The 12,706-nt window shown below is 41.0% G+C and overlaps 1 protein-coding gene and 1 non-coding gene across 3 annotated transcripts in view; one reads left to right on the top strand and one right to left on the bottom strand.

The window, feature by feature from the left end:
- The window catches only part of KLHL29 (kelch like family member 29), a 496,878-nt gene that overhangs the window by 443,782 nt on the left and 40,390 nt on the right, over window positions 1-12,706 (bottom strand). The window lies entirely within an intron of this gene.
- Window positions 9,887-10,052, top strand: LOC140703393 (U1 spliceosomal RNA). Its single transcript, XR_012082809.2, has one exon. It is a non-coding gene; the product is annotated as a U1 spliceosomal RNA (small nuclear RNA).

The raw sequence follows: 12,706 nt of genomic DNA, 5'->3' as shown, positions 1-12,706 counted from the left end.
ACACTGTTGGTTCCTCTGATTTAAATGACCTTCATATTGCAAGAGTGATTCAAATAAAGATTTTACAGTTCTCCACATACTGATGATTGCAAATGAACCCCTTTGGAGGATCCTACAGTACTTTGGAGTATCATACCATGGCTGCCAATAACCTGCTAGCTGTGTAAGAGTCTCCTTTTGGCGCTAGGACACATAGAGCCACAACTAATCAGAGGAAAAGGAAGTGCTTGTTTAAAAAGGGGTGGAACGGTTTTCTCCCAGATTTTAAGTTCTCAGCAGTTAAAAATAATGAACAAAAATCCTAGTGTTTTAACTTGCAGGTTTTAGGAGGCAGGAAAGAGCCTGCTTCATTTTCTCTTCAGGCTGTGTCACTTGACACTTTGGTACTCAAATGTTTCTATTCAACACAGTGTGTTGCTAATCTAATCTAATGCAGCACTGAGAACACTGCTGTGCTATGGATATGTTTTACAATGCAAACATGATTAGCCACACAGAAGTGGGACTCTATATGCAGTCTACTGTTTTGGGAGCAAAAAGTGTTTCAGAGTGACACAGGCCTCCTTAATCAAATCTGTCCTACCAACACTTAACAATACAGCACTCACTTCAGGTTATTTCTTAATCTTCTAGAACTGCGCCTTTTATCTTTTTACTGTTTCCCTCTTTGGGAACAGGAAAGCTATTATGGCTAATGGCGAGGGCCATCTCTCTGGCAGAACACCTGCTTTGGATACACAACACTTCCCATCCAGTGACCAGCATATCTCAAGTGAAAAGGGATAAGTAGCAAATTATGCAGAAGCCCTTTCTTGGAGAACTAGAAGAGCTAAGGTCAGTCAAAGTGAAGTCTGGTATAATATAAACCCCTGCTAGTTGGACTATAAAAATGATGAATGCTATGGCTTATCTGGAGTTACTAAGTTCTGCATAGCAGCAATATATGATGCATAGCAGCAATATGACTTTACAGAAAAAGTGAAATATCACATATTTTACTATGCAAAACTTAAATATACAGCAGTAGAGCAATCACATGTGTTTTACAGCATATAATGAAGCAATAGGCATAATTTAATGGTGATGATACAGCTATGATCTAGGCTTTAAGATATGAGAGCTCTTCTTGATAATGACCACCAATCGGGGTTATCTGTTGCAGGAGTTTCCAAAGAGGCAGCTGTGTTAAGACTGTTTCACCATGGCGGGGGGGGGGGGGGAAGGCAACAGGGAGGGCAAAATACTTTGCCCTTAATGACAACTCAGATTTTTTTCTACATCAGCTTTCATTGAACCAAAATCCACTTCTGCTACAATTATTTTGTTTCCCAATGTATATCAACAGGCAGCACATATATTTGGAGGTTTGGTTCAGGTCTGAATTATTGTGATGTTTGCCCCTTTGTGGCCTTGTTTGTCTTCCAAACACAGAGCATTCCTGAAGGCAAACAAAAAAAACACCCCACCTTTTCACACGCTGCCACCAGTTCATTACTTTATCAGCCAGTTCATTTATCAACGTACTTTACTTAGGAAAGACAAAAGTCCATTCATCATTGTCTTTTGAATAAAACAGGTTTATTGATTACAGATGTTTCTATAGTACGGTGGTGCCTCGCTTAACGGGTGCCCTGTTTAACGAGGAATCTGCATACTGATGAAAATTTTGCCATGGCTTTTGCCATCGCATTGCAATGTTCCCTATAGCGAAAAATCGCTTTGCGATGATGGCTCCCCCCCAATCGCAAATGGCCCATTTTGCACAGCTTGCGATGGGGGGGGGAAGCGATCGGCCCAGAAAAGAGCCGGGAGCCATCTTCCCCGCTCCAGCCCCTCCCCCTCCCCGCCTTACAGCTGATCCGTGGTGCTCTTTGAAGCTTCCACAGCAGCTAAATAGGCAGGGAAAATGCACTGGGGAAGCCTCTGAAAGCCAAGCTTTGCCGGGGTGGGGGGTTGGCAGGGACAGGCCTGCCACCCCCCACGCCCCCCCACGGCAAAGCGCCGCTTTCAGAGGTGCATTTTCACTGCTGAAAAAAGCCCCAGGCTTCTGAAAGCGGCGCTTTGCCGGGGTGGGTGGGGGTGTGGTAGGGGCAGGCCCGCCACCCCCCGCCACCCCCGCACCGCTTTCGGAAGCCTCCTGAGGCTTTTTTCAGCAGTGAAAATGCACCTCTGAAAGCCTCGCTTTGCCGTGTGGGTGGCCCCACTCCCACCCCCACCCCCACCCCGGCAAAGCTCGGCTTTCAGAAGCTTCCCAAGTGCATTTTCCCTGCCTATTTAGCTGCTGCGGAAGCTTCAAAGAGCACCGTGAATCAGCTGTAAGGCGGGGAGGGGGAGGGGCTGGAGCAGGTAAGCTGGCAAAATGGCCGCCCGCTGTGTTTTGGCCCGGATTCCTCGCTTACCGGGCAGCGAAAATGGCGGCCAGATGGAGGATTTCCTGCATAGCGGTGAGTTTTTCCCCAACAGGAACACATTAAACGGAGTTTAATGCGTTCCTATGGGTTTCACACACACACACACACACACACACACACACACACACACACACACACACACACACACACACACAGAGCGATGTTTCTGGATAGCGATGTTAATCCTGGAACGGATTAACGTCGCTATGCGGGGCACCACTGTAATTCATAAGTATTTTCTTCAGGTTCATCAAGCACCAATAACAATCTTCTATATTATCTTACAGGTTACTATTCACTCCTCAGACTAATCGTCAGATTCCCCTAACTCTCTCTCTCTCTCCCTCCCTTCAAACTCACATCCAGACTGTAAACTCCCCTCACTCCTCTCTAGCTCCGCCTTTTAACATCTCTAGTGGCCCCACCTCTCAACTACATCAGCATTAAACATGAATAATGCATGACTTATTTAACATAATAAGGGTGAAAGCCACAATTGTGTTCAATTAAGCCTGAATATGTCTGGATCAAATCAGGACAAAATCTGAATAGGTGAACCACAGGACCCCTCCCCTTCTTTTTTTTTCCTGGAATATATTAAACATCTGTGTAAAATGATGACTCTGAACTTCATCAATGCTGAGCAACAGAAATGTAAGGTGAGAAACAGCATCAGCATAGAATGCTTAAAGATATATGAAGAATGAAGCCACGTCCGCTATATCTCTAGTGCAGATTTAGAGGAGTTAAGGCAGGCTACAGGGGAAGCTTATTAGTGGTGGGGGTGGGCTAACTCAGTAGGTAGATCGGTAGGTCCGTCCCAGTAGATTTTTTTTTTAAAAAAAACTTTCTTCTCAGTCAACATGTTTTGGATCAGGCTATAGTGATCAGAGACAGGGTGAACCTGCAGCAACCATCAGAGGCACCTTTCTATTCCAAAAGGGAAATACATCTGAGCTTAGCCTATCCCGGACTCAAAGTGGGTTCACTTCAAGTGTCTGTTTGGCAGGCGGTAATCCTAGAATGGAGAATTCTGGGATTTGAAGTCGCCCTCCCTAATGTAGTGCACAATGCCTACCTATAGTCACTGGTGCATGACTCTGAATCAGCATGACTTACCTCATCATAACAGACAAAGGACTGATCAAAACATCTAAAATAAATCATAGTTCCAATGTTGAAAGTCTTGTTTCCTTGAATAAGCATGCTTATCAGAAACTGGTTGTCAATTAACATACAGACTGCAACTAAAACAGGCCGGAATTCTACTTGTCTTCTTGTCTTTGCCTAAGTTTTGCATAATGTATCATTCATGGATAATTGTAGCTAATCAATTAGGAGCTAAAATGCACCTCTGTTGTACAACTCAGCTGCCTAATCCTTAAATTAATAGCAACAGGATTCTGGCCATAGTTGTTATATATTCTCAGTCAAATTTTCTTTTACACACACACACACACACACACACACACACACACACAAAGAGACACACACACACACCTTTTACATTTCACAACTACTTTGCTTGAAAGGTAAGAGATAGGTTTCTATCTGGCTTTCCCTGTACAGATGTAAGGATATTAAGCAACATAACCTATATGAAAGTAGTAACTCCAATCCTATGCACCCTTATTTAAATGTACGTCCCATCACTGAAAACTGCTGGACATTCTTCAGGATTTAAAAAATTTTAAATTTAAAAAAATCTGATTTTTAAACAATTTAAATAAATGTGATTATAAAAAATCATTGATTTTTATCCACCCTGCTTCTAATTAAAAACATAGGATCAGATCAGAGTTTGGAAAATAAATACTTCTTCGAACATCTACCTCCAACTAGTAACACTGGCTGGAAGATTCTAGGAGTTGTAATCCAAAAGGTTAATGTGTCTGAATCAGGGTGTACCACATACTCAGAAGTTTTACAGGGACAAAAGAAGGCTTATTACAGGACAGCAACTGCATTCTTCCATCTGATGGCAAGTTGATGTCTGTACTGCTTTATAGGTAGAATCATAAACAGTCACAGTTTCACAAGGGAAAACACTGGAGAACTGAGGTAGCTGGAGGGCACAGGAACAAAAGCACAGTATCAATCATGGCAGAGTCTGGTTTGATACAGGACAGCATCTCCTGAATACTAGTGACTGTGAATATCTGTTCACACCCAAATGCAATGGGAAATCCACATTAATGTATAATTACATAATGCATGCCTTTTATGTCATTTATAGTACTTACTTAACTTAGAAGCCATATAGAGTAGTTTCCCCAACTGCTCTTTCTTTTTACATCAGAAGAACAGTCTAAACTCAGTGTTTAACATTCATATTTCAAGTTTTAATGCATTGATGGTATATACCCTGGTATCTGTACTACATTCAGATTTTCTTTGAGTTTCTAAAGCATGCTTGCTAAGTTGTTTAAAATTCTTAAGATACGTTTTTCAAAACCCAACAAGTATTTATTTATATTCATCCGTGTGGTTTCGAAGATTTAGAAAGCTGTCCATAACCAATGCGATTGTAACGTCGAAGAGCTACCAGTCACAGAGCATCCTCTCCTCTTACCTTACATTGATTCACTTGACCATAATTTTGGACCCATTTTGTTTCTTCCACATCCCTTCCAGTTCTATCATGCCCACCCTGATGAAGAGACTCTCGGGACGGAAAAGCTAGGGCTTGTTTAGAATTTATTTATTATGGTTGGGTGACCAGCTCATAAAACATTTATGGCTAAAATATACAAAATGCAGTTTAAAATATACAACGAATTCATAAAACATATGTGGTTAAATATACAAAATGCAATTTAAAAAGTGTAGGGCCTGTTTGTGGGATTTTTGTGATCTACGAGGTAGATCCTTGTTTTTGGACTGCATAAAAAAGACCACATGGACTTTTTCAATTTTGTATGACCACTTCCATTTCACTTTTCTTCTTCACATGCTACTGATTGTCTTCTTATATATTCCTTCAAAAGTGCGTACAGTATTATTTAAATACTTCCTGAAACGTTCTGTTAAGTACTTCACCTTTTCTAATCTACTTTCTTTTATAATTATACAGGTACTTGCGGTCTACATCAACATCTTAGAATTTCCAAGTAAAAATATTGTATATTTCCTGTCAAAAACCACATTACCAATATCTCTCAAGAAACACAAACACAGATATTGCTGTGCTGGTCTATAAGAAGAAACAAATCAGCCGGTAGGCAAGACTTACGTATACAAGAAGGAGCTGATAAGTATTGAGCCTTTCTCAGAAAAAATTGAGCTAGGAAGCTATAAATTGCAGGGTGTGCTGGCTAATTTGTCTGTATTCTATGGTGCAAAAATCAACTACCTATGATTTTAACTTATCGTTCATGTTAAGATCCAAAGTGAACATGGCAGCACCTCCAGAAAAGTTCAATGTGGAAGAGCATAGGACCATAATCAAGTTCTTGTTTCTTCAAGGGAAGGGTGCAAAGCAGATCCATGATGAAATGTCACAAACTATGGGTGACAGTGCCCCTTCATATGCAACAGTTAAACATTGGGTTATCAATTTTAAAACTGGCCATTTCGGTGTTGAAAGTAAGAAACCCAGTGGAAGGCCTGTTTCTGTTTCTGTGCCTGCAAATGTGAAAGCCATCCATGACATGATCATGGAGGACCGCCAAATATCAGTTGAAAGTATTGCTATATATCTGAGAATATCACGTGAGAGAGTTGGTGCCATTATCCACAATGACTTGGAAATGAGAAAGCTGGCAGCAAAGTGGATCCCCAAACTTTTGACAGCCGAACAAAAGAGGAAACATGTGGAATCATTGGTGGCTGCTTTGGAACATTTTGCAAGAAATGAGTCAGATTTCCTGGGCAAACTGGTAACTGGTGATGAGACATGGATCTACTGTTATGATCCTGAGACAAAGGAACAATCTAAGGAATGGAGACACAGTGGTTCCCCCCCAGGCCAAAGAAGTTCCGAGTGCAAAGGTCAGTGCAGAAGCAAATGGCAACAGTTTTTTGGGATCAGAAGGGAGTTCTGCTGGTTGACTACCTCCAACAGGGTTCAACCATCAATGTAAAATATTACTATGCTTTATTGACAAAGTTGAGGCAAAACATCAAGGAAAAACATCAAGGAAAGCTCTCCAAAGGTGTCATCCTGTTGCATGACAACACCTCATCACACACTGCAGGTGAAACAATGACAAAACTGACCTCCTTAGGCTTTCAAGTACTGTAATGCCCCATCCACCCTATTCTCCCGACCTGGCTCCTTCTGACAATTATCTGTTCCCCAAACTAAAAAAACCTAAACGGACAAGGATTTGGGAGTGTTCTGGAGGCAACTAATACTGTAAATGAGTGGTTACATCAGCAGCCGGAAGAATTTTATTTGCAGGGACTTAAGAAGCTGCAGGACAGATGTTGCAAGTGCATTTACTTCCTGGGGGAATATGTAGAATAGTGTGGCAGGTAAAGCTTCCTAGCTCAATTTTTTTTTCTGGGAAAAGCTCAATACTTATCAGCACCCCCTCTGTCACTGGGAAGCGTACAGGTATCAGCTTCACCTACAAATGCTTGCTGAGATAGAAAGAAAACAGTGGATGATGTCCTAAGAAACCTGACAGTTAAATCAAACGTAAATGGCAGATGTCCAGCCTGCCAACAACTTATCTTTTCAGAGGTGGAGGCACATCATTTCCACCTAAAGTATTCTAGTGAATTATCTGTCTATAAAACAGATAATATGCCTATAAAAGAAAAAATATATCTGAGCACATGAATGTAATATCCATCAGTGAAATATCTTTTTTCCACCCAAACACAGAAAGTGAAGCATATTAATTCAGGTCATTTAACATGTTGTTGAGTTTAAGTATCTAAAATATGTGTTTCTTTCATGCCATCTTCATAAATGTGCTCATTCAGGATATTACTCCTGATGTGAAAATACCCCTATATCACTCTTCAACATTTTTTTCCTCCTTCAAACACTACCCCTATGATAAAAAAGGACTCTTCTTTCACTTTCATCACTGGACAGACCCTTCCCCATATGACTGATTAAATTAACTTTAGCCATATCTTTGAGTTTCAGAAATTTTTGTTGTTTCCCTTTTCCTGACACATTCCTTCAGAAACAGAAAAGACTGGGGGCAAAAATATTCTAAGGCACTTTAATCTTCCCAGCTGGTCACCATGAAGTAACATTGTTTTGCGATAATGTCAGCAGACATCCCTGTCATCTCACTTCTCAGATCTTTGTTTTATTTTTAGTTTTGTTGTTTCCTAATGGGAGTGGTCTTAAAAAGCAGAGACATCACCTTGCCAACAAAAGTCTGCATAGTCAAACCTATGGTTTTTCCAGTAGTGATGTATGGAAGTGAGAGCTGGACCATAAAGAAAGCAGACCGCCGAAGAATTGATGCTTTTGAATTGTGGTGCTTGAGGAGACTCTTGAGAGTCCTCTGGACTGCAAGGAGAATAAACCTATCAATTCTGAAGGAAATCAACCCTGAGTGTTCACTGGAAGGACAGATCCTGAAACTGAGGCTCCAATACTTTGGCCACCTCATGAGAAGAGAAGACTCCCTGGAAAAGACCCTGAAGTTAGGAAAGTGTGAAGGAAAGAGGAGAAGGGGATGACAGAGGATGAGATGGTCGGACAGTGTCATTGAAACTACCAACATGAATCTGACCCAACTCCGGGAGGCAGTGGAAGACAGGAGGGCCTGGCGTGCTCTGGTCCATGGAGTCACGAAGAGTCGGACACAACATAACGAGTAAACAAAAATGGGAGTGGTAGTTTCTGTAATTGTTAACATTTAATTTAGTACAAACACACTCTCTATTACTTAATGCTTATAATAACAGACAATAGTTTACAGAAATTGTAGGTTTACTAATGAAAAAATAATAATTCTCATGTTCCAATAGTGCCTTCATTATTAATTCACTAATCTAGACCTTATTTAAAAGTCTTAGATTAGAGATCAGCATAGATTTTAACCTGGAACTAAAAGAAACAGAGATCAGATTGTGACAAATAAGTCTTGAGATATCTTTCACTTTTGATGATCTTACTATGCCACTTCCTCTGCCCTTGGCTATTTATCTCATTCTTGCTTTGTCGAGAGCACAGGACATGGTAAATGGAATGCAAGAGAGGAGAGAGTGGTGCTGAACACCACCTTCCCAATTAAAAGAAACAATAAGTTGTTCATTGAAACAGAAGCAACAGTCCATGGGATCCAAATCAGAACCTGGAAATGTTAACGTTTATATACTTCAGCTCCAAGAATCACAGCCCACAGCTGTTCCGTCTGGGGGATTCTGTGAACTACATTCCAAAAAAAAAAAAAAAGTAACATTTTCAAACTCTAAATTCAGCACAATGCTTTTTTTTCTCTCTCTCAGAAAGCATGAAAACTGCTTCCCTGTTTCCAAGGTCATTATTAGCTTTTCAAGCAAGAGAGCAAGACTGACATCACTGCAGATCAGTTTTCGCCGCTTCTATTCCCAACTTTGTGGACTGTTAGCAAAAATTCCGCCAGCTTTTACAAAGACTTCAGTCAAAACCAAGCAATGGTAGGATCTGCCAGAGGAGTAGAAAAGGAGAAAGGAGGAACACAGTCCTCGAGTGCCCTGAAAACACTACATGGGGGAGGGGGGAGAGAGAGATGGAAATTCTCTCCCACTCTTTATTTTCCTCTCCCCTGCCAAACCGGCATGTATTATTTATGTCGAATACAAATCTAGGCTTGGAGGTAATAAACTGGACTGTGTTTTCACAAGGAAAAAACACACACACACAGATAGAGATATTATATATCATCTCAGGACAGAGGGAAGCTTCAGAGTCAAGGACATCTAGCATTAATCCATTATTTCAGAGGCAGCTTACAGATGCATGCTGAAGTACTGATAAGCCTTTATGAGTTTAAAAAATAATAATAATTAAAGGGTGGGGTCACTTCTGACACACAAAAGTAAAGGCCAGTTCAATAATCATCCCTTGAATAAAAGCAAGCTGGAACCAAGAAAGGTAAAATTTAAATAAACACATTTTATCAATAGCTGGCATCTGCAATTTCAGACCAGAAATACTGGCTTTATTGTTTGGCGTTGTTTCCAACCTTTAGCCAGATGTCTATATATTTCTCTATATTGAGAAACACTCTTGGGTGGTGGTGGTGGGAAGAACCAAACTACCTAAAACACTCAGAAGGATTTATTATATTAGCATAAGGAATTAGCATATGCTAATACCTGTGCACTAGAGGATTGTGGGAGGAACACTTGGCCCCTGGTGGGGGTCCTGCAGGGCGCCCCAAAATACTGAGGAGCTCTCTTGGCCTCTGGCAGGATTGGGGCTGTGCAACCCTGTACTGAGTGGGGGGAGCAGCCACGGGGTCACCATGACTTGGGGGGTCAGGGGACAGAAGGGGGTAGGAGATGCAAGGGCCATTCCAACTTATACCTTGCAGGGGAAATACCATGTCATAAAATGGTTTTCCCAGGGAGAGACTCATCCATTGTACTTCAGGTCTGATGCTGATCCCTGTGATTTCCCCAAATGTGGGGAACTCAGCTGTATAATTTATGTTAATGAGGGGATTACATTTATGATTTCCCTGTTGTTGTTTTCTTTTACAATCTCTTTACCCTTTGGTTTCTGGCTATTTTCACCACTCTCTATCATTTAGGGGATGTGGTGGTGCTGTGGGCTAAACCGCAGAAGCCTGTGCTGCAGGGTCAGAAGACCAAGCAGTCGTAAGATCGAATCCACGGGACGGAGTGAGCGCCCGTCGCTTGTCCCAGCTCCTGCCAACCTAGCGGTTCAAAAGCATGCAAATGCAAGTAGATAAATAGGGACCACCTCGGTGGGAAGGTAACAGCGTTCCGTGTCTAAGTCGCACTGGCCATGTGACCACAGAAGATTGTCTTCAGATAAAAACGCTGGCTCTATGGCTTGGAAACAGGGATGAGCACCGCCCCCTAGAGTCGAACACGACTGGACAAAAATTGTCAAGGGGAACCTTTATCTATCATTTAAATTTGCAACCATAACCCCATTGGCAATGCTTTGCAAAATGGTTTTTCCCCCCAATTGGAACACATTAATTACATAAGACCTATTTTTTATCCCAAAAAAGTGGGGGAGAAAGTGTATGCTGGTGTTTTTCTAGGAGGCAGACCCTGGAAAGCCGGCAGGATACACTTTCCTCCCAGCAGCATACACTTTTTGGGATAAAAAAGCAGGTCTTTTGTAATAATGTGTTCCAATTGGGGGGGGGGGACTGTCTTGCGAAACAGGGTTGAGGAAAAAAATGACCTATTAGGCAAGGACCTAAACATTGTCCTGCTTACCCATAGGAATAATCGTTTTGGGAAGCACAACATTGCTCAAAAAATTCACCGGTCTAGCGAATTCATCGTTTTACTTCCCTCCCCACCTGTTTGCTCTTTTATGTCTTTTTTCTTTTAAGATTCACAGAAGACAAATATACTTAAGCTGCTTCTGGCGCATTTTTTGGCTAAATAAACATGGTTAAAAGTACTTTAAATAATAAATAATTTTAGACCAGGAAGGTAAGAGTTCCAGCCACAGCAAAGAATAGGCATTAGTGCAACTACGGAATGAGTATCTTTGTACATCCAACTCTTACTGGAAAGTCACAGCCCAAGCCTTCTGTGGCAATGAAAATGGTGGACGCCGGCTTTCACAAGGGAGCGAAGAGACATGCATTCACTGCATTCCACCAGTGATCTCACAGTGCTGCGAGTTCTCTTTGCCCACAGCAAATATGAGAAGTTTGTTGGAAGGCAGTTTAACTTGCCTGCTGAGCCTTCAACTCACATTATCTATCTCTGCCCTCAAAACCTCTCCAAGGGTCAAGATTCTCTGAACTCTTCTGGAGGATGTATTGAGCCCACTGGCCATTCCCAGTCCCCTTTTCATTACTACAAAACATGTGCCCAGAGGTGGAAAGGGGGAGTGATATGTACTTTTAGAAAAGGCTCAAATGTTGTTGTAGGGTTTTTTTTTCCTAAAGTGATCTATTTTCTCCCAGCTGAACAGCACTACCTTCTATTAACATCAATCCAATTATTTAGGCATGCATTCTACATCATCACATGTCACTGTGACTCGGATTCAGAATAACTGCCAAGATCAGATGAAAGCAGCAGCTGAACTATAAGCCATAATAACCCATAATTCATTTTAGTCAGCCACTAGAGGGGGCATGGTTACATCTACTAACTTCTGAATCAAGTCTCAATCTAGGCTTAATTGGCTGTCCTCGATAACTGTTTCATAACACTTGCAACTATGATGCTCACAAATACAGTACAGTATTGCGCACAGAAAACAGGATTAGGGCAGGGTTGTTCCTGTTGTTTTTAAGCGAAACAGTCATAATGAGGGATGTATGACATGTCCCTATATCCTTGGAGAGTTCAGATTCTTATTTTCCAAGTTTCAGAAGAAAGAGGCTTTCTACCTCAGAAAAGCTGTTATTCAGAAAGAAAGGAAAAAGGTTGAGACCAGAACACAAAGGAAAAGGAAAGCAAACACTTCTGCCTGTACGCTGTTTTAATTTCTGAGAAACACTCATGTTTTCATATCATCATCATCATCATCATCTAACTCCCATTAACAATACTTTTACTTTAGAGAAAACACCAAAACATAACAATTATTTAAAATATTAAAATGATATGAACGTATTTTAAAATAAAAAAGTGTGGGTTTTTTTTTTTGGAAGATATCATTATTAAAATGTAGGATTTATGACAGAAATATTTTTTTAAAGATCAAAAATATTCACAAAAATTTCATCATTTCACATTCCTCCCCTTTGAGTAGCTTTACACACCCTTAAGGGCTTTACACACCCTTAAGGGGACACACCCTGTCTAGGAACCAATAGCATTTTTAGAAAGAGAATGATATCAAGTTACAGGTCAATACAGCATTAGTCCACACTAGAGCTTGGAAAAAATAGTCCTGCTGGTTGAGTACTGTGGAAGCCGTAGTCCAAAAATTCAAAAGGTTTAGTTTATACTACCACTTATCTTGGGATATGGAGTGATTTACATCATCAACAGCACAATATAATCTGTATTACCTGAATATATGAAATGTTACCAGAGCTCATACTCTCATTAATAGTGAACACAGACAGCCACTTGAGTAGTAATTTAATCACACAGCATGACTCTATTATGCATTTCAGAGTACTTCAGACTGTGTGAAGTAAAAAAAAACACCCTGCCTTTAGTCAACT

Source organism: Pogona vitticeps, chromosome 1, assembly GCF_051106095.1.
Source record: "Pogona vitticeps strain Pit_001003342236 chromosome 1, PviZW2.1, whole genome shotgun sequence".
Lineage (NCBI taxonomy): Eukaryota > Metazoa > Chordata > Lepidosauria > Squamata > Agamidae > Pogona > Pogona vitticeps.
This window is presented reverse-complemented; position numbering and strand designations above follow the sequence as displayed.